Source organism: Aphelocoma coerulescens, unplaced genomic scaffold (assembly GCF_041296385.1).
Source record: "Aphelocoma coerulescens isolate FSJ_1873_10779 unplaced genomic scaffold, UR_Acoe_1.0 HiC_scaffold_128, whole genome shotgun sequence".
In the NCBI taxonomy this organism is placed as follows: domain Eukaryota; kingdom Metazoa; phylum Chordata; class Aves; order Passeriformes; family Corvidae; genus Aphelocoma; species Aphelocoma coerulescens.
In genome coordinates this window covers 595,001-621,867 of record NW_027183483.1, presented here as the reverse complement: position 1 = coordinate 621,867, position 26,867 = coordinate 595,001, and the positions used below count along the sequence as shown (strand labels likewise).

Genomic DNA, 26,867 nt, shown 5'->3' with positions numbered 1-26,867 from the left:
GTTGGTCATGATTGCAGGGTTACCCTGCAGAGGTGGCCCATAAGGGGTCACCCCACACGTTGGCTCTGGACCCTCTCCCAACAGCTGGAAAACAAAAAACCAACCAACCAACCAAACAAAAAATTAAGCAGACTTGCAGTGCAGGAAAACCACAGCAGACCGGGATCTTGGAGTCCAACACACAGGAGTGGCTGCGGCAATGTATCGTGGGCAGAGGGTTTGGCAAGAGCCGGTTCCAATGTTTCGGCACCACACACGCTGGTTCTGAGCGCTGAGTAGTCAGGTGGCAGGGAAGCAGGCAAACAGCCCCTTCCTCCCCTGAACTCAGAAACCACACTCAGCAAAACCCTGGCCAAAACCTGCGGGGTACCCCCCTCACCTTTTTCTTGCCCCCAGCCAGAGCCATTTCAATGGAATGTTGTGACACCTAGCTACATAATTTTTTCCTAATTGCCCCATTTGTCTCTTAGGCAATACCATCACACCCCCACACCCCCACTCCATTGTCCTTCTTCCAGGTAGCAGATGGGGAAAAAAATCACTGAAAGAAACAAACCCAGAACAGAGAATTAGGATAAAAGGGTTAGAATAGTAAGGGTGATGCTGTTGTGGATGTTTGCTACAGGCCACCTAAGCAGGAAGTGTGTGGCAGCTTGGGGCAGCCTCAAAGTCTCAAGCCCTGGTTCTTGTGGGGGACTTTAACTACTCTGACATCTGCTGGAGAAGCAACATAGACAAGCATGAACAGTTTAGGAGGTTCCTGGAAAGCACTGATAACTTCTTGTCACAAGTAGTGGAGATTCCCAGAAGGAATGGTGTGCTGCTTGACCTTATACTAACCAACAAGGAAGGCCTTGATGACATGAAGTTTGCAGGCAGCCTTTGCTGTAGTGACCATGGGATTGTAGAGTTCAGTACTGAACAAAGTAGCAGGAGAGAGAGCAAGATTATGACCACAGACTTCAGGAGAGCTAACTTTAGCATCTTTAGGGATCTTGGAAGAATTCCATGGGAGCAGCCCCTGCAGGGAAGAAGTATCAAGAGAGCTGATTGATATTCAAGGTTCTCTTTCTTCAGGCTCAATGACAATCCCAGTGAGGAAGAAATCAGTCTAAGGGCACACGAAATCTCTGTGGATGTATAAAGAACTACTGTCATGACTAAAGTACAAGAAAGAAATACACAGGAGATGGAAGGGGGGTCAGGCTACTTGCAGTGGATATAGGGCAATGGTCAGAGTAAGTAGAAATGAGGCTAGAAAGGCCAAGGCCCACCTGGAAGTAAATCTGGCCAAGGATGCCCAGAGTCTTTTTCAAATACATCAATAACAAAAGGAAAACAAAGGATCATGTGGGCCCATTATTTAATGGGAAGGGGACCCTGGTAACAGAGGATGCAGAGAAGGAAGAGGTATTGAATGTTTTCTTTGCATCAATATTCACTGATAAGAGCAGCCCTCAGGAATCTCTGACCCAGGAGACCCAGGGTAAATGAATTTTGGGAGAAGCACCTTCCCTTGGTTAAGGAGGATTGGGTCAGAGAATACCTAAACAAAGTCAACATCCACAAGTCCTTGGGCCCTGACAGGATGCATCCTTGAGCGCTAAGAGAGCTGGTGGACATCATAGCCAGGCTGCTCATGATCATCTTTGAAAGGTCATGACGATTAGGAGAGGTGCCTGTGGACTGGAAACGTTCAGTGATAGCAAATGTCACCCCTGTCTTCAAAAAGGGCCAGAAGGAGGACCCAGGACCAGTCAGCTGACCGGCCAGCCAGCCTTGCCTTGATCCCTGCAAAGGTGATGGAGTGCCTCATTCTGAAGGCCATCTTCATCTATGTGGATGACAAGAAGGTGATCAGGGAGTAGTCAGCATGGGTTCACTAAATGTAAGTCATGTTTGACCAACCTGATGACCTTCTACAATGAAACAACCACCTGGCTGGATGAAAGGAGAGCAGCGGATATTGTCTGCCTCAGTTTCAGCAAGACTTTCAACACTGTGTCTCACAACATCCTCATGGGCAAAGTCAAGAAGTGTGGGTTGGAGTGGACAGTGAGGTGGACTGGGAACTGGTTGAATGGCAAATCCTAGATGGTCATGATCCATTGCACAGTCTGGTTGGAGGCCTGTCACCTAGGGTTCTATACTGGGTCTAGTATTGTTTAACTTGTTCATCAATGACTTGGATGAGGGGGCAGATACCTCCTCAGCAAGTTCGCTGATGATACAAAACTGAGAAGTGGATGACACCTCAAAGGGGTGTGTGGGCCTTCAGAGGGACCTCGACATGTTGGAGAGATGGCAGAGAAGAACCTTCTGAATTTCAACAAGGGCAAATGCAGGGTCCTGCACCTGAGGAGGAATAACCCAAACACTAGTACAGGCTGGGTGCTGACCTGCTGGAAAGCAGCTCTGAGAAAAGGACCTAGGGGTCCTGGTGGACAAAAAACTACCCATGAGCCAGCAGTGTGTCCTTGTGGCCAAGAAGGCCAATGGTGTCCTGGGGTACATTAGGAAGAGCTCTGCCAGGAGGCCAACGGAGGTGATCCTGACCCTCTGCTCAGCCCTGGTGAGCCACATCTGGATTATTGTGTCCAGTTCTGGGCTCCTCAGTACAAAAGAGACATGGAGCTCCTGAAGCTCCATGCAGAGATCTACAAGAATGATTAGGGGACTGAAGCATCTCTCTTAGGAGGAATGTGGTGCTGCCTCCAGAGGTGTAACATACACAGGTATCACAGGGCTGCTAACTCAGTTCTTAAATTTGGTTAGTTGCTAAGTGCTAAGTTGCTGTGCTAAGTTGTTAAGTATCTCCTAACACCTGGACCTTCCCAAGTAAAATGCAGCTTCTGAAATCAGCAGATATTGCTGCCCCACTGGACTCCACACAGGAGTCCTTTGCAGAGCAGAGATGTAATGCTGGATGGACTCACTGCAGGGCTGCTGCCACTCCCTTGAGCAGAGGGTTTGTGAAGTGATAGCTGGGATAGTTATAATGGCTGCATGAGTCAGCACAGGCAGGACACTGGAACCACCAGAAAACCTCAGATGGAATGCAAAGAGTGAATCCGTTTTTATTACCATCTGGGACATCCCCAAAACAACACCCAGACAAGAGACATCCAGGGATACAGGTACCTCTGAGTTCAGTTCATGCTAGGGGATCACCAACCCTGCTGTTTTCATCTCTTTGTCAGCGATTTGTGCAGGCGTATTTTATTACTGTGCTTTGAGCTTCTCTGGAGCAGGGCAGTAATGTAGATACAAAAATGCTGCTAGCAAGGATTTTCTTGCTATTTTCTAAGTCCATGAGAGACTTCTCTCTCTCACAGAAGAGGTAGCAGAGTATGTAAACAACCAAGCCACCTGCAACCTTGAAAAAGTCTTGTTTATGGTATAGTAGAAAAATATTTTGACAATGGATGTTTTAGGATTTTAGCCAATCACCCCAAGGGGTGGCTGATCCTTTGTCCAATTAGACTATGAAGAAAAAAGTCTGTAAAAGAGTTTGTGAAATAATTAAATGAATAAATCTTGGTGCACAATTCCTGCATGTTGGATCTTCTCTCCTCCTCCTCCCTATGGCTGCGGGACACGGTGATATACCCTAGGGCCCAGGCCTGTGGTAATATAGTAATCTCAATCATGTGCAGCAGAGCACCACTGAATCTACCAAAGGCCTGTGTTATCTAAACAGAGATGTTCTACTTGTCAAATATAGGAAGCTAAAGAAAGATTTGTATGATACACATCTTTTTCTACACCCCAGCTGCATGTCACTGGAGCATGTCTATAATCCTCTACATCAATCTTCCATTATTATCCCACACTGGATCTGAAAATGACTAGCCGTTCCATTACACCAGCGTAAACTATGTCCCCTTGTTTTTCAAAGCTGATGTTATTTCCATGGTGATCTATTGTCACTGTCCTTCCTAGTCTATGGCTCTGGTTACACTTTAGCCTTCCTTTGGGCTGTGGCTGCTGAAGTCACCCAATTTTGCAATCTTGGGAAAGAGTCCAGATCATTGATTAAAAGTATTAAATGGAACTGACCCCAGGAAGATGAATTATGCCTCTCTGTAGATGACCAAATCTCCACCTTATTCCCAATTCCAGAACTGAGAATATTTGTTTACACTTTTAAAGGCACATCTGTTCTGTGAAGTTGTGATGAAAAGATGATGGTGGTGATCTTTATTTTTCCTTCTCCATCATTTCTAGAATAAATGCTTTCAGTCAGAAATGGTTTCTTTCTGCTTTCTGCTAATGTTTCTGCTGTGTGTTGTGGGAAATTATGCATAGAGCCACTGACTTGTCTTTTTCCATCCTCTGCTTCATTGGACTGAAGGTTTCTCTTGAGCCTGAGATCCATCACACAGCCTCAGTTTTACTTAGAGCTCTTTCTTTGTTGGGATTTTCACAGGCTGAAAGACAACCTTGGTTGTCCTCCTTATTATTTCCATTTTCATTTTGAGCACCAGCTAACCTGCTCCTAAGGAAGCAGAATTATAAGCTTAATGGATGCTTAGTAGAAGTGTAATCCTTTTGTTGTCGTTTTCTGCAGTGCTGTGAGATTATGTGATGAGGTTTATAGAGTCCACAGCATGTCTATTGAAACAAACTGATGTGCTGAATGAGTATTTTTTATACAGGAACACTGCTTCTCTACCTTATCTTGTGAAATTTTCTCTCACAATGTTTCTACCTGAAGGGGGGAGAATAAGGAAGAGAAGTCTCACAGGAGCACGCTTCTGTGAGTCACAGCTCTATTTTTCACACTCAGCAGATTCAAAACTAAAGTTTGTCCTTCCTGCAAGCTTTCTCAGGCTGAAATTGCAGACCTTTCAAGGCTCACTTTCCTTCACTTGATCCTTTTTAGATGCTTCACAGGACATATTATCTTGCAGGCAAATTAGTTTCTCTCTCATCAGAATTGGGTTTGGCCACTGTACACAGAATTTCTCCAAGTACAAAGTCTCTAAGGAGCAAGAGAGCCGATTGTTCTTAATATGCTCAAATACTGACAAGCTTGTGATTTTCCTTCCGCATTTATATGCTTAAAGCTTATGGTTCAGGTCTTGCTGGAGAGGTTTTTTTGTGGAAGAACATAGGCAGAGAAAATATTTGTATCCCAATTTCTCACTAGCTTGACAAGTAAAACCAGTGATTTACAATCAAGCATAATGGGAATGATTTGTAGCAATTCAACGCATTATCAGCATATATCGGTGTGTGGCATCAATGTTAACAGAGATGTTGGGAGGCATAGCAAGAAGAGAGGTGGTTTACATGGTCAGGAAAAGAGATGATGCCTGAAAAGTTCTCTGAAAGGCAGCCTATGCCACACACCACAAGTTTCTCTAACACAGAAAAGAGATGCCTCTTCTTCCTCATGACCTGCCTCTTTTCCTGAGTAAGGAGGTCACTATTTCTTGAGCTTTTACTTCTAGAACGGATCCCTCCCTTTCAGTACCAACTCAGGTCATTCCATGAATCAGCAACAAGTTGTCCCTTCACAGTTTCCTGCCTCAGCTTATGAGCAGCTCTTGCAAGAGCATTGCTGCTGCTGTTCCCTCCAGCTTGAGTCTGTTTACCCTGGATGCAGCTCTGCTGTTTCCAACTGCTACCTTCCGTACAGGCCCTCCACTGGACTTACAAGTACAGCTGTTGTAGGAACCCAGAGTGCAGAGAATATTTCTCTGCCTGTTTTGAAGGGTTTTTACCCCCCTGAACAACACTGTTTTGACCTTCGACCATGGAAAAAATTGCCAACTATTGGACAAGAACTAGAAAATACAGTGGTGTGAATTAGGTGATAGACTACTATGTAAGATTGCCACAGGGTGAAAAACTTAGAGGTTTTGGGCTTCTCTTTGTAGTAAATAGATAAGAGCAAAACCCATCAAAATGGAGGATTGTTGTTGCTCTCTAAACCTTCTTCTTCTACTACTCCATATTCTGCAGTAAAAGTAATTTGGGATGATTGGACAAAAATTCTGCAGTTCCTGGCTGTGTTACTGAATAATTGGTAGAAAAGTGAAAATAATATACATTTTTAGTAACTATTGGTTAAATTATCTTTAAAAAGCTGTGTAAATCTTGATAATTATGCTTTCTCCTGCATTCTCTGCTCTGTGCTCTGGGTCACGCTAGTGACTCTGTTTCTCTGATAAGACTTAATAAACAACTATCTAGCAGCAGTGAAGGCTGAAAGTCTCCGTTTGTCTCTCGAACTAACTCCTGGCAAGGACTTTAAAAACTCTCTCCCATCAGGAGAGATTTGATTTACGGCACGGATCTGTGTCAGCTGTGATGTGAGGTTTGTTTGCACTAACCCAGGAAGTGGGTATAGAGATACATAAAGAGCTAGGAATAAATACAGGCCTATAGGCATACATATAGGTAGTGGTATAGATATGTGTGCATGTTATTTTTTCCCAGTTGTTTCTAAGAGGTGATTATGTTCACTTGGTAACAGAGGGCAGAGGTAGTGGCGTTTTGTACTGTTGTGCCCAATGTGAATAATAGTTTTGGCAAAAAAGAGTTCAGATAGACATAAAATTTTCTTCATTTCAGTGAGGAACACAGCCAGGGCTGTCTACTTCAGCCTACAGCAATATCTCCAAACTGTGTGGTTTTCCCTTTTACCCTGATAGATAATTCCAGAAATAAATCTTACGGGAGAGAGAAAGCCTTTGGCATTCCAAGGATACAAACAAACTTGCTGGAGTGATCTATTGACAATTTCTACACTCAATACATTACCCTTTCCTTTAGCGATATTTAATGGAGTTGGTTTTTTTTCAACTGATCGAAACAATTTTGTCATTTTGCTTGAGTGTTGCCAGGAAAACCCACTCCATGCATCTTAAAGCAAATTGGGATCCAAGCATTTTATTTATCTGTTAACAGCACAAAATTAAGCAGCAATAAGAAAAGTGTGTCATTGAGGATAAACAGTGGTAGTATCACAGGTAAACCCCCAAACTTGACATACACAAATGTTAGTAGACACCAGCAAATTTTTAAACACCCTTTGTAAAAAACGTAAAAGAGCTTTCTGAAGAGCATTCACTTTCCCTTGGCAGCCTTTCAATAGCACCACCAACACTGGTGCTGTACACTTACCTTATCAACTAAAGGTACCATCAGATTCTTGGGGGAGTCCAGCTCCAAAACTGAAAATGGCCAGTAACTCCTCCCACACAAAATGTGCCAGGATAGAGAGCTGTTGATGTTCCTCTGGCAGGGCTTTCCATAGCATAACCAATACTACTGCTATTCACTTCTCTTGCAAACTAAAGGCACCATCACTATCTCTCAGTCTCCACAGTGCCCAGCTGTGAAATTGAAAATATCCAGCAATGGACCCTACACAAAAGGAGCCAGGACAAAAAGCTGTTGCTTTTACCTCCTCCCTGTCACTGTTCAACAGCACCACTAGATAGAGCTATGTCCTTGCCTTGCCAGCTAAAGGTACCATCACACAAACGCATTTCAAATGCAACTCCAAAATTGAAAACGTCCAGCACCTGTTCTGACACAAAAGGAGTCAGGACAGAAAGCTGACCCTTATCTTCTCCTGCCAGCCTTTCAACAGAACCACCAACCCGGAGGCTATGTGCTTGTCTTACCAATGAACTGTGCCAGTGCATTCTCTCACTCTCCCCAGAGTCTTTCTCCCATACAGAAAGTGCCAGGGCAGACCTCACCTTGCTCTTGCAGGCTTTCAACAGCACCAATTCCACTGTGGATAGGCAAGTGCATGCCTGCTGCTCTTGCACTATCAAGGCACCACTTATGTCCTGTTTCTCTTGTTCAGTGGAAGTTTAGAGAGGGAGCGAGCACTGCACTACCCTTAGCTCCATTTCCTCAGGGGATCTTGCTTATGCAAAAGAGCCTGTGCTTTAAAAGGACTCCAGGTTTGCTGCACTATCTGGATCTATTGCTTCTCAGCTGTCCCTGCATGCACTTCTCATACATCCCTGGCCAAGAAGCACAGCTGGGCAAGTTTTGAAAAGTACAAGGTGTGCTTGTCATTGACTTGTGTCATACTTTTGAAAATATTCTACAGTACTACATACCTCTTCTACATTTGTGTTTGTTCAATACTGATCCTCATTCTCCACATCCTCACTCTTCAGGAAACAGGGACTGCTTGGCCTGTACTCCTGCTGCTAGTCTTAGTGGCTTTTCTTTGCCAGACCGCAAGGGTATTTTTTCAAGCTAAACTGACGAACACATCAGCCTGCTCCTGCCTACATGTGTGCATTGTGTTAATGCTTGTGAGCATTGGTTCTGAAAAAGATACAGGAAAAAAAAAGAACAAAACCCCCACCATAAAATATAATCCTGTTTCCATTTGCAACCTTTTTTGATTTGTGTCCTTAAAAGAGTTTTTAGAACTGAAAACCCCCTGGTATTTCAGGCAAATAATGGTCTCATTGTTACTCAATGTCATTGAGTTCTGAGGTAAAGAGAGAGGGAAGCTGTTTTGGATTAAACCTACATCAATGGCCTAGTTCAGCTGCTGACCAAACACTGCAACTCGGCACTTGCTCTACCACCTAAGCTTCACCAGCAGTTAACCCTGACTCTTGAGAGAGACCAGCTCCAGGAGTGAGCAGGAGTTAAAGGTGTTTCTAGCTCTAATTTTTGAAGATCCAAAAGCTTCTTGGCAGCCCATTTAGAATCCTAGCATCACAGGAACTCTGAGCTTGCTCTACTACCTAAATCTTATGCCACTGTCCTTTGCATCTCTCAAATTTACAGGACAACCTACTCTATGCTTTAACTTCACAAACTCATTAAGAAATACCACAAAAAGCAAATGACAAAGATGGGCACAATCTCTTTCTCTAGACCATTCTAGCGTGTGAATTTAACTATTCACCACTTAAGTAATGGTATTTCATAGCTTATAACACGTAAGGTTTAATATTGTGCACCTATGACCAAAATCCAAAAGAATTACGTACCCAACAGACAAGTGCACTCATACGTCCTCCTGCATCATGGGTGCATTTACTACCTGACACCAAAAAGCATGAAAGCCTCAGGAGTTCAGCAGCTGTTGGATCTGCAGTCTATGTTTACTGCCATAAGTTAATGGATTTTTACCTAACTTCCTAACATATTTAAAGGCTGCAGGAGACAGCAATTTGCAGGTGAGAACAGGTGCAAAATTGTCCTGTAGCTTTTTCTTATGAGGTCATTAAGAAATATAACAAACTATCACCAGAAATAAGGCCTCAATGGCATTTTGCCCTGACTAGTCTTGCACATGAATTCACCTATCCACCACTTTAAATCATAGTGTTTGATAACTTATAGCCCATAATTCTTAATACTGTGCACCTACAAGCAAATCTCAAAAAAATGAAGCTGACATGGAAGTGTTCGTACATCCTCCTCCATCACAGCATGGGTGGTCCCTGTAACACATAAGGATGTATAAAAGTCTCAGAAGCCCATCTGCTGTTGGATCATTGAAAGCTTCCTTTCTAAGTTGATGTTTTGTACTTTCCAGCTTGAAGGTTTGTTCTCTACCGCTTCCGTAAGTTTATCAAATACCTTCTGTTATGCCCACAGAAACCCCTGTCAGTCTTGCCTTGCACCTAAGGGCACTCATAGAGCCTTTGGTAGGTCCCTGATGGCTCTGAAAGCTTATCTCTAAATTTTTATCATTACTTTTACTATAAGCCATCTACAGTTGTCTATAAATGCCTGCTGATGGCCCTGCACAACAGCCCATGGAGTGCCTTTTAATATGTCCCATGAAAAGCCTACAGCCACCTGGAGTGCAGTAGGGGCATCTGCTGATGTTTTTCTTCTCCTCACTGGTCTGAGAATGCTTTTTAATTCAATTGATCTGCTGTGCAAATCTAGAACCTTCATATGCCTTCTCATCTGTCCACAGGGCCTCCATGTGCCTTTCATTGCACCTAAGAGCCCCTGCAGTGTCTTTGGTGCACCCCCAAGGTACCTCTGAGCGACTATGCATAAACCTATTCCAAACTCAAGGCACACAGCTGCAGTCACACTCAGTGGTATATGGGGGCATTCTGGTGTGCAGCATGCCTTTCCAAGTGCCTTTTGATGTAACCCAGCAGTGTTTTTGAGTCATCAGGAATTCACTGGGTCATCTGATTACCTTTTTGTTCCCTCTGTTCCTGTGCATCAAACCACAGGGACAGGTAATGGCTGTTTTCAGCTTTTGCTGTTTATAGCTTTGTCTTACTTCAGCTGAGAGTGTTATGATAAAAACCCTGGCCTTGAGCCTAGCCAGGTACTTGGGCACTGCATCACTGCTGTTCTAGGCTGAGCAACAGATGTCTTGATTGTATTACAAAGGAATAAGAAAAAGAAAAACCAAAATAAGTGTTTATATGTCTAAATAGACCCATTCTTTTTACAGCAGGACAATCTTCTGATACACTTTAGATCTTAAACAACATTTACAAAGCTAAAGAGTGCCTGAAAGGAACAGAATTATAAAAGAAGCAAAAAGTTTCTATTGAACACCTAAGCTAAACTGTTCAAAAATTTCAAGTGAAAAACACTTAGGAGCTAGTTCAGTTGAGAAAAGCAGATTTTATTTCAAACAGCAGCATACATACAACATTTTCAAAATATACATATCTGAAAACAAGAGACTGCATTTCATTAACCACCTTGCTGTGGTTTATCAACTGTTAAATTATATTTGGAACCGGGTGAAGTTTCTGCACCATCGCCTTCCTATGAGTTGGATGCTCTCATGTTTCATCATTGGTATAATGGTGTAAGATAATGGTTAACTGCCAGTACCTCATAGAAAAGAACCCACACAGCTTGTCTATTTGCTATCACCTGGTGGTTTCAGCTACCTAAGTATTTTAAATACAGAAATATTATTTTTAACAGGTATGGCAAATCATGAACTTCAGGGAAACACTCTATGCATGTCATAGACAAATTTGACTGGCTATATATATATCTCTCTGAAGGAAGGTTCCTGAACCAGGACTAATTCCAACAGAAGCAACACAGCAGCATTTTGGTAAAGAAAGAAGACAACCTTTCCTACAACCCTTCCCTTTTATTATGATGCAGAACAAAGATTAAAATAATCAGAAGTTGCTTATATTTCTATATCTTTAAAAATATGATTGCATTACCAATTTTTTTGTTTTACCACAGCTTAAGAAGTGTCAGAATATGCTACACACACATAAATATCCTAACCCATCCACCATTTATCAATTCCCCATAGAAATATTTTCTACATAAATTTGCTTAAAATATTATTTAAATATAACATCTTACTAGGAAAAAAAGAATACATCATCATAAGATTCAGTTTGCAGGTAATTTTCAACGCACTAGAACACAATGAAGTTGCTCAAATTATAGCAAAAAACTTTGTCTTCTTATGGTGGTGGTGTATGGTGTTTGAAAAACACATGCAAACAGATTAAGAATAAATGGTGATCACTTCACGTCCACTGCCTCGGACTAGGAGAACTCTATCCAGACCTTCTGTCAGAACTTCCAGAAATTCCATGTCTGAAATACCATCTGGTCAAGGAATTTATTCAGAAGAGAAACAAAATAGCTAGTAATCTCTCAAAAAGTCTGACATATAATGCGAAAATAGAGTTCAACAATTTCATCAAAGAGTTTTTATGTGTCACCCTTTACTGTCCCATTACTGGTTATTCAAGTGGAAGTGAGGCCTAACTTGGGGGAAATTCCTAGTTTTTCCCTAGTCACCTACAAAAAAAGATAAAAGTAGGAAATTTTAAAATTAGTTCAAAGTTAAGAAATGCTTTATACCAATAGAAAATCCCCCTCCCTCAGCGCTACCAAGATTTTTTATAACTCTCTTTGTGTCACTTTCTTAAAGGCAGACTTATGCTTACCATACTTACTAATGGTTATCCCAACAGGTAATGGCAGAATCACAAAAATGAAACCCTCAATTTCAAGAAATATGGAATAAATACAGTAGAGGATACAGTTTTCATCCCCTTTTCTGTTTTTAGGAGGTCCAGGCATATTCAGGAGAACTAGCTGAGCATGTTGTGATTTATTAAGCACTACTCCGTTGAGCTTCACAGCAGTGTGCATTCTTCTCACATTTGACTGATTTCTAGCATGCAAAGAAACATTTTTAAGCACTGTCATAATACTTATGTAATTGAATCATATGTTATTTATTTGAAATTACAAGTATGTAAACCAAGCTATTTTCATGGACACTAATATTTGTACATATTCAAAATAAATAAGAAAATTCAATACCTTTGACAAGAACATTTAAGTCTGAAATTCAAGCAGTTCTAAGTAATTTGTCAGAATGCACAAATCTTCCAGTTGTCAATTATCTTTTACCAAGATGAATCAAAACTTTGGTTTCAATAGAAATTAAAGTTCAGACAAGAACCACTAAGAATCCAGTTTGAGTTATATAAAAAAGTAACTGGATTTATACAAGAATTCCCAGACAATGAAATTACAGGTATGCAATGGAAAGATCACAGTATTTATGTTGTACAGTACAAGGTTTTATTCACGCTCCTTTGGAAACATTACAAAATTCTATAAGCCAGTGAAGAAAATTCAGAAACACCACAGAATTTTGAAAAAATTACTAGCTTCTCACACCGTAAGAGTAAGGCAGTAAGCAGTGAACTGAAATTGAGCCTATTCCCTTACATTATCAACATTACCTAATATTTTCCTTGATGCATCTACAAATGTAATTGTTGTAGGTTTGTGCACAGGAAGAAAAAACGGCTAGGATTTTAAAAAAAGTCCTTACTGTAGTATTTCACTTGTATGGTTTAGTTGCTTTTCAGAACAAAATAAAAGAACAGTTTCCTTACAGTTCCTGAGAAACAGCTATCTGTGTAAAGTTAGCCATGGCTGGAAATGAGTCATATGCTACAATGTGACCAAAATATTCAAACTCTAACTTAGTCCATTTATCCAAAAGATCTGCTGCCCAAAAATAGATTTCTTTTTTTTTTTTTTTTTAATAAATAGTTAAAATGCATTTGGCCTGAAATTTAGTGGCCAGTGAAAAACAGCCCTACCAATTCAATTGATTCTCTATACTCTGCCACCCCTAATCTTCCCCCTACAAGAGAATGACATTTCTAAAACTGAGTTTATCAGTCCCTCCTGGGGGATTTTCTATCACGATGCCCATCTATCCTAAGAACCAACTGCACAAGAACCATATATGGAACAAAGGAATGCTTGAAGCTCAGTTTTTTAGAAGCAGAACTGCATTTTGAGATGACCAAACAAGAACTATGAAGAAAGGCAAGATTGTATAATTGAGATGTATAAATATTGAAGCTGAAACATTGTTAAACTAAAAATAACACGCAGGGTGTAACTTTGTGACAGTGGGCAAAAAATTCAGCACTGAAATAAAGGCTTGCATTGTGTAAAATGTGAACTGAGGCTTACTAACATCACTTATCCTTCAAACATTGGTAGAACTGAAATCATACTTAGTAGACAAAGTAAACTTCCCAAATTTTCAAAAGAAGCTCAATTTGTTAAGCAGATAAAATTAAGAAAATGCTGAACTCTAAAAAAAAGCAGAGCAGTCAAGTGAATTTCACTCAAGAGAGGTAGTATCCCATTTTTGTGTGCTGTCATATATGTCTGAACTTATGTTATTTCTACACATGCATGGGTTGGTAGAAGGCAGGCAAGAACTGACTTTTGATGAAACATGAAAGCTCCCTTTGTGAACAAATATTCCTTATTGTGCAAGTAGTTATAGCACAATGAGAGGCTATTCTTCCAGAATAAAAATATATTCAATTTTAAATGTAGTTAATTAGAACACTAAATACTATGCTGGTGCAGAGGAGTACTGTCAATATTTATATTCTTACAGAAACTAAAACACATGTTTTGTGACTTAGCTTGAATAGAAGTTTGATAATACTTAAGAGAACATTAACAAGTCACAATGATGAATATTTTTTCAGCACGTGCTATATCACATTATATTAAAAAGGAACAAAAGAATAAATGCATTGCAAATTATGATTTAAAAACATGCATAAAATGTAAAAGATCACAAGAACCAGAGAACCCAGCCTATGTTGTTTAAGTGAAGTGAAATTTAGACTTACAGATTTCCCCATTCTCTATGTGAAAGGGAAGCAAATGCATAGAAAGAAAAAATTATGCCATCAGGTACATTATTAAGTCAACGATATTAATATACTGTACAGGCACACCAAGTTTGAACTGTAATTTCTACCCAACTACACATTGTAGTTTTAAAATAATAATATCTGAAATCAGTGTCTTGCACAATTCTAAAGTAGTGATAAGAACTATTTCAAAGATACTAATTTTAAAAGCCCTTAAAGATTAGAGTATAATGCAGCCCAGGACAATGCTTTAGAGCATGAGCACAATAATTTTTGGAATCTGCAGAAGGCAAACTGTTTCTAAAGAGCTCAAAGCAAATCCACAAACCAACTTAGGATTTTAGGTACTGATTTTAAATATGCTTTCTAACTGCATTGCCTAAAAGTCCTAGATTTAAGATATGTTTTCTTTAGATATTAAGATTTCCCTTGACATCCACAGTTTTGGTTTGGTCATGTGCAGAAAATAATTTAAGCTATTCTTCTAAAATCACAACATGAGGAAACAAACAAACTGATTTCCTTCTGTAATTGTTTTTGTGTCTACTACATTGGTTTGACACAAGGAGTAGCTCTTATCTATCTAAGAAGAAGACATTAGGGAATATTTAAAACAGGAAATATTTAATATAGCAAGACATACATATTTAGACAAGTTTTATATTGCTTTAATTTACAGGATGAGCACTGAATGTCCATTAAAAAGCCAACCAACCAAAAAAAACCCCCAACTCCCCCTCTCTTCCTTTGTTCAATAAAACACCCCCCACACCCAAAAAAACATGCACCCAAAATCAAAAACACAACCTAAGTGTCTTGAAAGACTATCTGCTTCTTTGGTACTCCCTCTAGTACCAAACACAACAAAAATACACTAATTTTTCACACAGAGGGAGAAAGAAGAAGTTATCATTAAGCTTTTTAACATATATGCTTTCTGGTACAATCCAGATGTTGAGTTTACAGCTTGAAGTCTGCTATATTTAAACTTCACTCAAAACATTCTCTTTACAGTCATTCGACCCATAATGTACCCATAGTACATACTATTTTTATAAGGATGCCATTTAAGTGAAGTGCATGAAAAGATTATTTTTGTATTCAAGTTTAAATAAAGCAGAATCACTTAAAAAACAAAACCCAGATAAAACAACCAACTAGAACCCCTCCCCCCATTAAAATAAACACAATGAAATAAAAAGCTCCACATACCACATGCATACTTACGGCTTCATGTTGAAAATATCTTTAAAGCCAGACACATTTGAATCCTTGTTTTTATGCTTTTCCGCTACAAACTTTTCTTTAGTCCAGGTCATTTGCACTTTCTCTGGCATAGCAGCAGCCACACTTGCTTCAACTGCTGGAGCGGAGTGTGAGGCAGTGTTTCTATCATGGATCAGCTGGGCCTGGCCACAAAACAAATAATCACCGCAAGATTCAGTCAAAACTAGCATTTTCAAATTACACATTATTAAAATTTTGAAAAGGAATTTCATAGCAGGAGAACCAAAGAGGTTAAAGAAAAATGCACCTTACTTTGTGAACAAATATGAGACTATTGTGACTTTAGCATGAAGTGAAATTGCTTGTAAAAATGTACTTAATTGTTCATATTTGCAAAACTACATCTTACCTGGAACATTACTTTTGTAATGAACTCAAGTGAATTTCAATTTCACCAGAGAGTACTTTATTAACATCAGGGCATTTTGCCAATGAAAAACTTGAAAGCCAGTACTCTCATTGTTCACGAGTTACATTATTTCACAGATACTGTTGTAAACATTGTCCATTTCCCATGCCTTTAGCTGAACTACCACATGACTCTCATGACGCCAGTATGGGACTGGCTGAATTGAAGGCTAGCTGTAGATTTAAATTATTAAATTAGATTATTTATGCCTGCAAGAGTATAACATAACAAATTATGAATATTACATAACAAATCCAACCAATCTAGCCATGAAGGGGCCTTCTCTTCCCTTTTAACAGTAGAAAGTCAAATCAACTTCAAGAACACAAAAGCGCATGTCGGAAGAATATTGTGTTTTCTATTTTCCATTCCCCTTGCTTCTTTGGAGAAAAGAAAGATTAAATATTTAGCACATTATTTACTTACTTTCCCTCATAATACTTTGTCCATAGACTTCTCTATTTCCATCAAATGCAACACAAATACAGTAACTTAAGACTCTGAAAATTATAAATGAATTGGTATTTGGGGGCAGGATTCTTTTTGTGCTTTGGAGTTTTCTGTTTCGGAGGAGGTATTTATTTTTTTCCTGTGATTGTTTGTTTGTTTGTTTGTTTGCTTTTTGTTTAACAGTTCTGAAAGCTATTCAGAGACTTGTTAAATCATGAGTTGAAGGTCCTGTTCTGTTTGGGAACCCCAATTATTCACGTTAGACATCATCATGGTCCCTCCACATATATGTTGATTAAGAATTTCATGCAGGTCAATAAAAAGCACGAATAAAACCCAAGCAGATGAGAATACTACTTTTGTCTCAGAAAAGCAATTCCTCTAGTGGTTCACAAATTGTAATTGCAGGTGGTTTTAAATGCCTTTGAGCTTCTGTATATTCCCTAAATTATTTCCTAGTCCTTATCCTCCAGGATTCCCAAATTCTTGAGTTAATTTCTGAGGTTCATATAAATATCTCTTAGTCTGATGGTCTTCCTATGTTCACAGATGATTAAACGATGATTCAAGGCCACAAATCAGAAATTCCTATGAATACAATTAATTCTATGACGAGAATGAAAAAAGCTAACAAATACATGCCAATATTATAAATACCATGGAACAATAGCTGATGGACTAAAATTTCAAAGGAACACTGTAAGATGAGTTCAGTTCAACTATACTTCAATGGAAGAAAATTTGCCATGTTTAGAAAGACAGTGAGACCAAGAGAAATTCTGGACCTATAATACACATCTATAAAAATGCAAACACAACAAAAACACATTCTTGTTAGTGCTATTTTGATACCAAATTCAATTCATGAAACACAACACTTTGCTCTCTCACTCCATGATGAAAGGGAAATACAATGGTATACAGCACTTCTACAAACTAGGCTACACATTTTAGATATGAGCAACGCTTCAAGTGCACACTAAACTCATTGATTAAATCAGTCCATTTCCTTTCACTGTCACCATGCAGAAAGCAGTAATGACATATATGGGTTAATAATGGCTTGCAAATAAGCATAGAAATCTCCTTAAAAGACCTAGTATATCAATACAGTCTCTGCGAATCTTCAGTATTTCAACAGAGAAACTATAAAGGAAGTCAATGGTTGGTGAAAACATGAAATATATTTATTAATGTAACACCCTGCTTCTGGCTCTTAAGAAAACAGGAAATCTCAGAAATGTGTTTCTTTTACGGAAAGTAAGTTTGAGAAAGAGAATATAGTTCATGTCGCAGAAGCATCATCTAGAGACAAGAAATACAGGTTAAGATAATGAATGTAGAAAAAATGACTAAAAACTCCTCCATAACAATGAATGATTAAATTGTTCATGTGTAGTTCAGTTTGCAGTAGTGGCACTTCAAATATTGCAATGGAAAATATGTCTAGTCAGCACTATGTCCAACTACCTCTTCCTCTTGGTAATCATTAGTCAGCAGTGCCTGAGCATCTTGGACAACGGACAATGGACTGGAGTAGCTGTTTCTTCTAATTGAGCCTCAAGATTCATCTGTGATGCTCTGAATCTGGGACAAAAATGTTACCAATGACAAAAAAAAAGTCTACAGAAAAAAGCAGATATCATATTCTTCTTCATTTCAGTAGATGAGATGTGGTATCAGCTTATAAGGCTCTTTTTAAAATGTTTAGTAGTTAGTTATGAAGTCCCTTTAAAAACATTTGTGAAAACATGAAGCCAGTTGAATCTTTCAGTCTCTATGGGAAGCTCAAATATTCACTTCTTTGTGAGGGTCACGTCCTTTTGTATACGTACATATTCAGGTGAATTTTTTTACTCAATTACAAACAAAAGCATGAAAAAAATTAAAGCATGTGAGAAAGCTACTTTCCAACTCTAAAAACCTAAAACCTTAAAAATCTAATGATTCACAAACTATAATTTTGCTCCTCACATGCATGCACCCAAATTTCTGCCAATGTTACCTAACAGCACAACCCAACACAATTTGGTGGGGAAAGGATTATTACCTTCTCACAGGTCCCATTACCACTGCCTGGCCCAAGAGTCATTACTGAGGGTTAACCAGAGAAAAAAGCCAAAAACCACCAAAAAGGGAAGCAAGAAAGTGAGCGAGGCTCTACATTTTCCTTTCCCTTTGTAGCATGTTGCAATGGGGTCTCCTGCAACATGCATTAGACAGCGAGGCCCGTGGAAAGAAATAGGGAGCGATTCTTGATAGAAGTTTCAGAGATCTTTATTCTCCAGCCACATGGCCGGGGGACTGCCGAAGAGCTGAGCAATCACAGGACAACCAGGGTCCTCCCTGGGCAGGGGAACACAAAATAACCAACGGGGAACAGGATTAGGGTACATGTGACCAGGAGACCCCATGCCTAGGCCATGCCTCTACCCCAGGGTCCCCTCTCCCAGGACCCCATGGCAGGGGGGAGGAACCCCAACAGTAGCGCTATTGACAAAGTCAAATAAATAAATGTTTGCCAGCTAAACTTAAGTTGCCTATCTTATGCTTTGCAGGCACATGTTATATTTACACCCAAACAGAAGCAATTTGACCAAGTTTTCCAAGAAAGTAAACAAAAATCTGATGAGTCCTCGATGCCCTGTTCTACAAGAAAACCCAGAGGGCAAGATCAAATCAGTTCTATTTTTAAAAAGTGACAGAAGAAGGAAGGGTGAGGGTGATTGCTCAGGGACAAAAGCAGGCCTATGAAACAGCAAAAGAACACTGTACAAAACCAAATGCACCTCTTTGAGAAGGTCTTGGCTTCATTTGAAGGCATCCACTTCAGGTTAAAGTGAGGTTAAAGTACTAATCTTTGTGGTAACAGGAAACCAAATTACACTCACCATTCAAAGCTGGAATACCAGGTTATATTTGAATGCCTGGAGACAGACAATAAAAAGAAAAGCAATGCTAATTTGAACTAGAGATACTAATAAATGAAATGTTTTGGAGGTCAGCAAAAACATGAAAAGAATGGCTCAGCTCATTTAAGGAAAGATGATCAGAGTAAGAATGGGCCTGAGTACATCTGATGTACACTGAGTACATCTACTCATCTTGTAGCTCCAGAGGACAAAAATTATCCACATTTTCTTATGAAAATACAAAAGAACAAGGTAGATTTAGATATCCTGATCAGAAACAATACATAGGTATGACTTTTAATCTTGGACAAGTCAGTAAATACTAGGGGTTCTTGGAATTATCAAGGGTTTTACTTCAGACCCTGAAATAAATTCAGTGATATTTTGAATGTCTCCACCAAAATTGTTGGGGTTTTGACACTGACTAGAAGCCAGGCACTCACAAAAAACTATCCACTTATTTTCCTCTGCTATAGCTGAGCAGAGGAGGGGAAATTAAAACAAAAACTTCATGAGTGAGATAAGGATTAGGGGAAAAACTAAGGCAAAACAGGTTCAAAACTCAAACAGTATAAAGAAGACTTATTGTTAACAGAATTAAAAGTAAAAAGTAATGAGAACTAAAATAAACCTTTAAAACACCTTTCCTTCCCAATCCCTCCCTCTTTCACACTGACTGTGCAAGGAGACAAAAACATGGGGTTTTGGTCAGTCTTTGTCACTTCCTAAAAATCTTCCTTCAGTACGCTTAAGGAAAGGAGTTTCCTTCTTCTGCTGTGCCGTGGGATCCTTCCCATGGGGATAGTTCTCTGTGAACTTCTCCAGCATGGTTTTAACATTCACGAATAGCAGCCCATCCGACCTGTTGTAACATGGCTCCCTCCCACGAACGGTGCAGTCTTCCCAATGCTGCACATCGTGGGTCATTTTAGTTCATGGGGTTTAGTCTTTTAAGGATAAGCTGTTCTAGTTTGGAAGCAAGGGCTCTCTATCTCTGGAAGAAAGGGTCTTCTCTCTCTCTTCGAGTTCCTCACTAGATTACAGCTTTTCAGCATCCACGTGCTCCAGCATGAGCACTTTTCCTCATGGGCTGAGCGTGGATCTCTGCATCCCCCCCCATGCACTTCATGAATTACAGGGAAATAATTTGTTGTATCATAGTCCTCACCACAGCTTGCAGAAGAATCTCAGCTCCTATGCCCGAAGCACTTCCTTCTCCTCCCTCCTTTCACTGACCTCGGTGCTGCCATGTTGGTTCTCCTCACATGTCCTCACTTTTCCTCTTCTCTGACTCAGAAGAAAATTTTTGTCCATAGGTAGTATTGTTCTCAAGTTTTATCAATTGAAAAGTTCTTATTGAGCTTCGCTATGCCAAAAAGGTTGATCTCGACTGTGTTCCATGTCGGGGAATTGTTTGCCATGTTTTTGTCGTTGGCCACGTGGTCCCTGCCGGCACCACATGGGTGGCCCTGGGCACGTTGCTCCTGCCCTCAGGAGGGCTTCGGCCTTGGGAGGGCCCCAGCCGTGCAGCCTCCCCTGGCCCCAGGAGGGCTCTGGCTGCACATTTTTGGCCATGCCACCCCAGCTGCACGGGCATTCCCAGTGCTGGTCACAGCACCTGCCCATTGTCAGAGCCTTCAGCGCTTGGCTCTGTGCCAGACATAGTAGAAGCTTTGAGCAGCTTTCTCCTGCCCACAAAAAACTAGACTGTTTTTTTAAACTAATACACTCAGGTTTTACCCTGCTTGATAAGAAGGAAGAAACTGAAGCTATAACGGTGATGGTAAAGTTCAGATAAAAGTGAGTAATAAAGAAAATTATATGGAGGGAATAGAAAGAAATAAAAACTTCCAAGCAAACAACTCTGAAGTATAGTCCAGATTCCAACCAGCTCAGAGCTGAGGAGAAATTCTTTCATCTCCTCCGCAGTTGATGTGCCATAGACTACAGAGCATTATTCATGTGGAAGTTAAATCCTTCAGAATCTCCAATAGATAAATCACTCAAACTCCACTTGAAAGATACTACTGTTCAATAAAGAAACAGTAAGACTGAATAGGATGTACAGAAAAGTTTGGTTTGTTACTGAAAATATGTTAGGCAGGCTCAAATTGAAAGAAAACTACCATGACATGGATAAGAAAGAGGATTTACAGTATCACATCATTGTAATAATAGCAGGCATCTTTAGGAATCTTTAAAAAATCCTGTGAGGTGGAAAAATGAATAGAGAGAAGAGGAGAAATAAAAGGAAAAAAACCATTAAAACCCCAAACTGCTTGGACTTGTACGATTAACATCAAAAAAGAAAAGCCACAAGAAAAACAATCTAGCTGTTTTACAAATGAGCAATTAAACACAGTAGAGTTCTCTTATTTGCCGTGGGATGGAAATAATTTTTGTGATGGCAAAGCCAGAGAATTCACTACCTTCTACATCACTAAAAAATCTTGATAATACTGAAAGAGTTAGCAGAATATATGAGGGGGTAGAAGCACAAGCCAAAAGGAAAGGACTTATAAGTTACAAATATTCATAAAATTACAGCTGAACGAAGCTTGTTACTAAATATGCAAAATAGTAAGGATAGGGGAGCAGCAAAAACAGCATTTCCATATTGATACTACAGGATTATAGTTTGTTGGCCTAAGTTTCCTTCCAGAAAGAAATCAGTTGATTCATAAAACATTCAAAATAATGCAGAAACTAAAAAAAATATTCAGTGCGATTTGAACAGATTTGTATTATATTGTGTAATATGGTGTATTTGTAAGTTATATGAGGAGTGGCTGAGGGAGGTAGGCTTCTCTAACATGGAGAAAAGGAGGCTCAGGAAGGTCTTTCTCATTCTATTCAACTACCTGGAAGACAGTTGTAGTGAGGTGGGGATTGGTCTCTTTTCCCCAGTAATAAGTAACAGGACAAGAGGAAATGGCCTTAAGTAGTACCAGAGGAAGTTTAGATAGAACATTAGGAAAAATTTCTTCACGGATAGGGTTATCAAGCATTTGAATGGGCTGTCCTGGGAGGTGGCTGAAGTTGAGGTACTGGAGGTATTTAAACAACATGTAGATATGGCACTTAGGGACATGGTTTAGTGGTGGATGTGGCAGTGTTAGGTTAAAGGTCTTTTTCAATCTAAATTATTCTATAATCCTAAAACCAAATCACAATCAAAGCTAATCAGTCCAGTTGTATAATCATGAATCTTATCTACTGATGCCAAGTTTGGAAAGGCTGTGAATATATTCCACACTGATGCTCAAATGTTTTGCTAATTAACACTTGCACTCAACAAGAACCGGAAAACTCTTCAAATCTGTTTAAATAAAAAATTATTTCTTTTCCCACGTAACTTTAACCTTGAAAGTTGTCTTGGGGTGACTTTATGATGTTGTATCCCATATCTCTGCCCTATGCCCAGAAAATAATTTCGTGCCTTTCTATGCCTTTAAACTGAGCCTGAGAGGGGGAAGAGAAAAAAAAAATGAGCAAACTCTTCAAAGCAGTTTACAGTTTGTTTCAAGGACGCAGAGATAGAGACAGTTCTCTGTGTTCAGCTGCGGCAGCAGAGGGAGAGTGGAGGGAAGCACTCTGCTTGCTTTCACAGCCAGTTTTCAGCCAGTTTTCAGCTACTTTTTCTCCAGAAAGAGAGACAGAGAGTTGAACTTTGCTTTCCTGGGACTTTGGTTTTTTTTTCCCCTTCTTTTTTGGACTGTTTCAACATCAGAACACATCGGGACCTTTTCCACAGAAGTGGAGGCCCTAGAGGAGGGGGCCCCACCCTGTCCCAGCTTTGAGGAGGAAGAGAGAGTCTACCTATGGAAGGACTCTGAAATTTTCCCAGGTTTTTTTCTCCACAGTAAGAGGTTTTACTATTTAGCATTATTATCCTCTCTGGTGTGTTTGTTAAATAAATAGTTTTTATCTCTTTCACTTTCTTCGAGGAAAATTAGTTTTTTCCTGAGCCTGGTGGGGGGAGGGGTGGTTGTAACCTGCCTTCTCTCAGAGGATATATTTCCAAATTTGTCCAAACTGGCACACAAGTAAAACTGGTTGTAGAGAAACACAGAATGCAGTTACGAAAGTTCTTAACTAGTTAGAAACTGATAAGAAGCCACAGCCCAAAGATAGTACTTTCAGATTTTTCACAGAACATCTTGTCAAGTCAAAGTTCCTACCTCCCTTTCCCTCTCATTCTTTGATAGCTGCATCTGTTTTAGCATCTGAGATCGCTGTTCCATCATAAGTGTCTTCTCATACGTGAACGCAGAAATATCATTTTCAAACTGCAAAATAAATTGGCATTAGAAACACCAGAAGAAAAGTACTACTTGGAAGAACAACATTTAGACAGTGTATCTCATACCTGTATTCATTCAGTGGTCCTGGATGTTTTCATGGCAATAGAGTAATCCTAAGCATATAATTTATCAATCACTTCTGTCCTCATTCTTAAAACTTAATCTTCGAACAGCAATTTCATACAGTGACCTATCCTACTGTAACAATACTATTGTTGTTTTATCTAAATTTTAGGTACTTGGAACAGACTTTCCACTATTCTGTTCCAACTAGGCTGCCGAAGTGAGAGTTGAAAGCAGTTATTTAAACTGGGCCTGCATTGCCTCCCACCTAAGCATGTGTGTACACTTGTTTGCTTAAAAACTGTCCAGAGGCACAAATAACACATTATCCTTGCATCAGTGAGAAATGTCCATAAACAGAAGCCATTAGGAAAAAATTCTGAAATATATTCTCACATTGGCTCAAAACTAAAATGCAACACAAAAATCTACAGCAGTCACCTGTGTTGTCACTGACTTGTAAGGTATCTCTTATCCTCTGGAAGATTCCCAGAATTAAATATTACCCACAGCAGAAAAGAATAAATTGTATTTCTGTAGTGGTTTAACACTAGCCAGCAACCAAGGCTCATGCAGACTCTCACTCACTCCCTCACAAGTGGATTTGGGAGAGAATCAGAGGGATAAAAGCTAGAGAACTCATTAGTTGAGATAAAGACAGTTTAATAGGAAAAGCAAAAACTGTGCACACAAGCAAAGCAAAACAAGGAATTAATTCAATGCTTCCCATGGGCAGGTCCCCATCATGCATAATGGTTACTTGGGAAGACAAACTGCATCACTGCAAACATTCCCCCCTTCCTCCCTCTTCTCCCCACCTTATATATTGAGCATGATGTCATATGGTCTGGAATATCCCTTTAGTCAGTTTGGATCATCTGTCCCAACAGTGTCTCCTCCCAACCTCCCCTAACTTCCTTGTCAGTGTGGCAGTACAAAAAGAAGAAAAGATCTTGGCTCTGTGTAATCCCTGCTCAACAATAACAAAAACATCTCTATATTACCAACCCTGACATTTAATCAAGAACAAATCCAAAACACAGCCCCATACCAGCCACCATGAAAAAAATTAACTCTACCCCAGCTGAAACCAGCACAACTTTCTATACTGTCTTCTGCTCAAAATCCAACCAAGGCTGAGCCTTTTTATGGCACTCTGTGTTCATTCAACTGTACATGCCACAGCTTTTTAGACTTTCATATTTAGTAGTCTAAGCAAAGAATAGTAAATCTTTCACATGTAAATTTTTCCTAAGTAATTAAAACAATTCCTAAAATTGTTTTATGATTGATTAGCATGATAAATCTTTTTAATAAGTTCTGGTGATTCTAGAAACTAGTGGTGGTAGAAGTTTTGAACCAGTTTACTCATCTTCATCCCACTTCAGAATGAGCAGAAGTTTTGGTTGGTTTTTTTTTTCCATGCGCCTTACTTTGGGCATTATGCTAGTCACCTTTTAGTGCTGGAAATTACATCCTTAGTTTCCAAAAAAAGTGGACCTAGACAGAGTATAGCTTTAGTCCTTTCCTCTTAAACAGTTTATGACCCACATTTAGAAAAGGAAAAAAGTTACAAAATTCATTTTGTCACTACCTTGACTTGTGAAACTGTAGCTATACTGTCTTGCTGTTCAGTGCTGGCTGAGGCTGGTGATGCCAAAAACAACTCTCATTTGAGACTAGGAATTCCTTATTCCAGAGAGGTATTCTTCCAGCAGTTAGAGACATGGACAAGTTCATCCTGTCCCATACCATCTGTCATAGCTTATTAGATTAAGCACATTCAGCCTTCCATTTCACTGCTTGCTAAAAAGTCAAGCTTTTTCCTTCCTGAATGAACCAGCTCTATGGACTAGTCCTCATAAATAAAGTAAGAATTAACACATCAAACATCTCAAACTCTGCTTGACAAACCCATTAAACTCACCACCATGTACACTAGCATTGTAACACGGTAAGACAACGATGCTTATCTTCTTGTTCTCTGTGGGTCTGGAATCTTTCAATTTCTGTATTTGGGCTAATGTCTCTTTATTTGAAAAAAGCTAAATCTGTTTTCCCAAGTTTAGTCCCAGTATCACCTTAAAAATATTTAGTAACAAACCATTTCAACAACTTCCACTTGAGCATTCAGTCTAAGATGGTATAAGAACATCTGAAGATCCTTCTTCATTTGAATACTATTATCATCCATTTGAGCGACGGTGAAGATACGCATTTTACATTTTCTCCAAACCTACCAAAAAGATACATTATAACAGTTTGTAACACGGTGATTGCTACTACCATGCATAATTTGAACAACGTGAAGGAGTATTGAATTAGATATGCTTAGAACCATTCAGTGCTAGAAAACTAAATCCCAGCCATTTTCTGTTGTCCTTGCCTTGTGCTGTCGAAGGAGAAAAGGCAGCAACATCAGCATACCACCATCATGAACAATCCACCACACATCTGTATTTCCTTCAGTAAAACGTTCTTGATTTGTTGGAAATAAGTCAATGTTTTTAGCCACCAAAAGTGCTTGTTGAGCTGCAGTTGTTTCTCGTACAGTATCTGTAAGGGAAAACAAGACATTTAATCAAGAACTCCTAGTTTTCATTTACAGATTTTGCTTTTGTTTATAATTCAAAAGTTTCAACCCTCCCAGATTTTGCTGAGGCAAAAGAGGAATATCCTAGGTGTCTTGGCAAAAGACCTGGGTGTCTTGGTTCCAGCGGTTATTCTACACCACTTCATGCCATTGCTGGAAGCAAGGGGGAGTATTTTCCCAAGAGAAGGGGTTCCTTCTGGTCAAATAAACATGGTGCTGATTCCAAGGTGGAGGGAGTGGTTGGGTGGCACCAGTTCCAAGGCAAAGGGAGTGGTTGTGTGTCGGGGTCTCCTCCCCCCGCCATGTAGCCCTAAGGGGAGACACGGGGGTTCCCTGCCCCTGGTCAGCCTCGTTCCCCATTGGTTGGTTTGTGTTTCCTGCGCGGGCAAGGACCCTTGGTCCCGTGACTGTAACAGTTCCTTGGCAGAGCCCGGCCATGCGGCTGGGGAAATAAACATCTCTCTGAAACATCTATCAAGAATCCGTCTATATATATTTCTTTTCCACAGGACTCCTGGTTTGATATAGGCGTGTTACAGTATCCCCACTGTAACAGTTGTGGTGGCATGGCTGCAATCAGGTGGAGCTCCATGGTGAGCATTTTTGCATGTGCATCATTCTCTCTTTCGTATGCTTTTTGTTATTAACATTGTTGCTGTATCCAGTATCTTGTTCTTA

The 26,867-nt window shown here is 39.8% G+C and overlaps 1 long non-coding RNA gene across 1 annotated transcript; it reads right to left on the bottom strand.

Moving 5' to 3' along the window:
* Nucleotides 1-10,579: 10,579 nt before the first annotated feature.
* On the bottom strand, nt 10,580-17,865 carry LOC138100671 (uncharacterized). Its single transcript, XR_011146892.1, has 2 exons — nt 15,399-17,865; nt 10,580-12,139 (listed from the first exon to the last, which is right to left on the bottom strand). It is a non-coding gene; the product is annotated as an uncharacterized lncRNA (long non-coding RNA).
* Between the last annotated feature and the right edge of the window lie 9,002 nt (nt 17,866-26,867).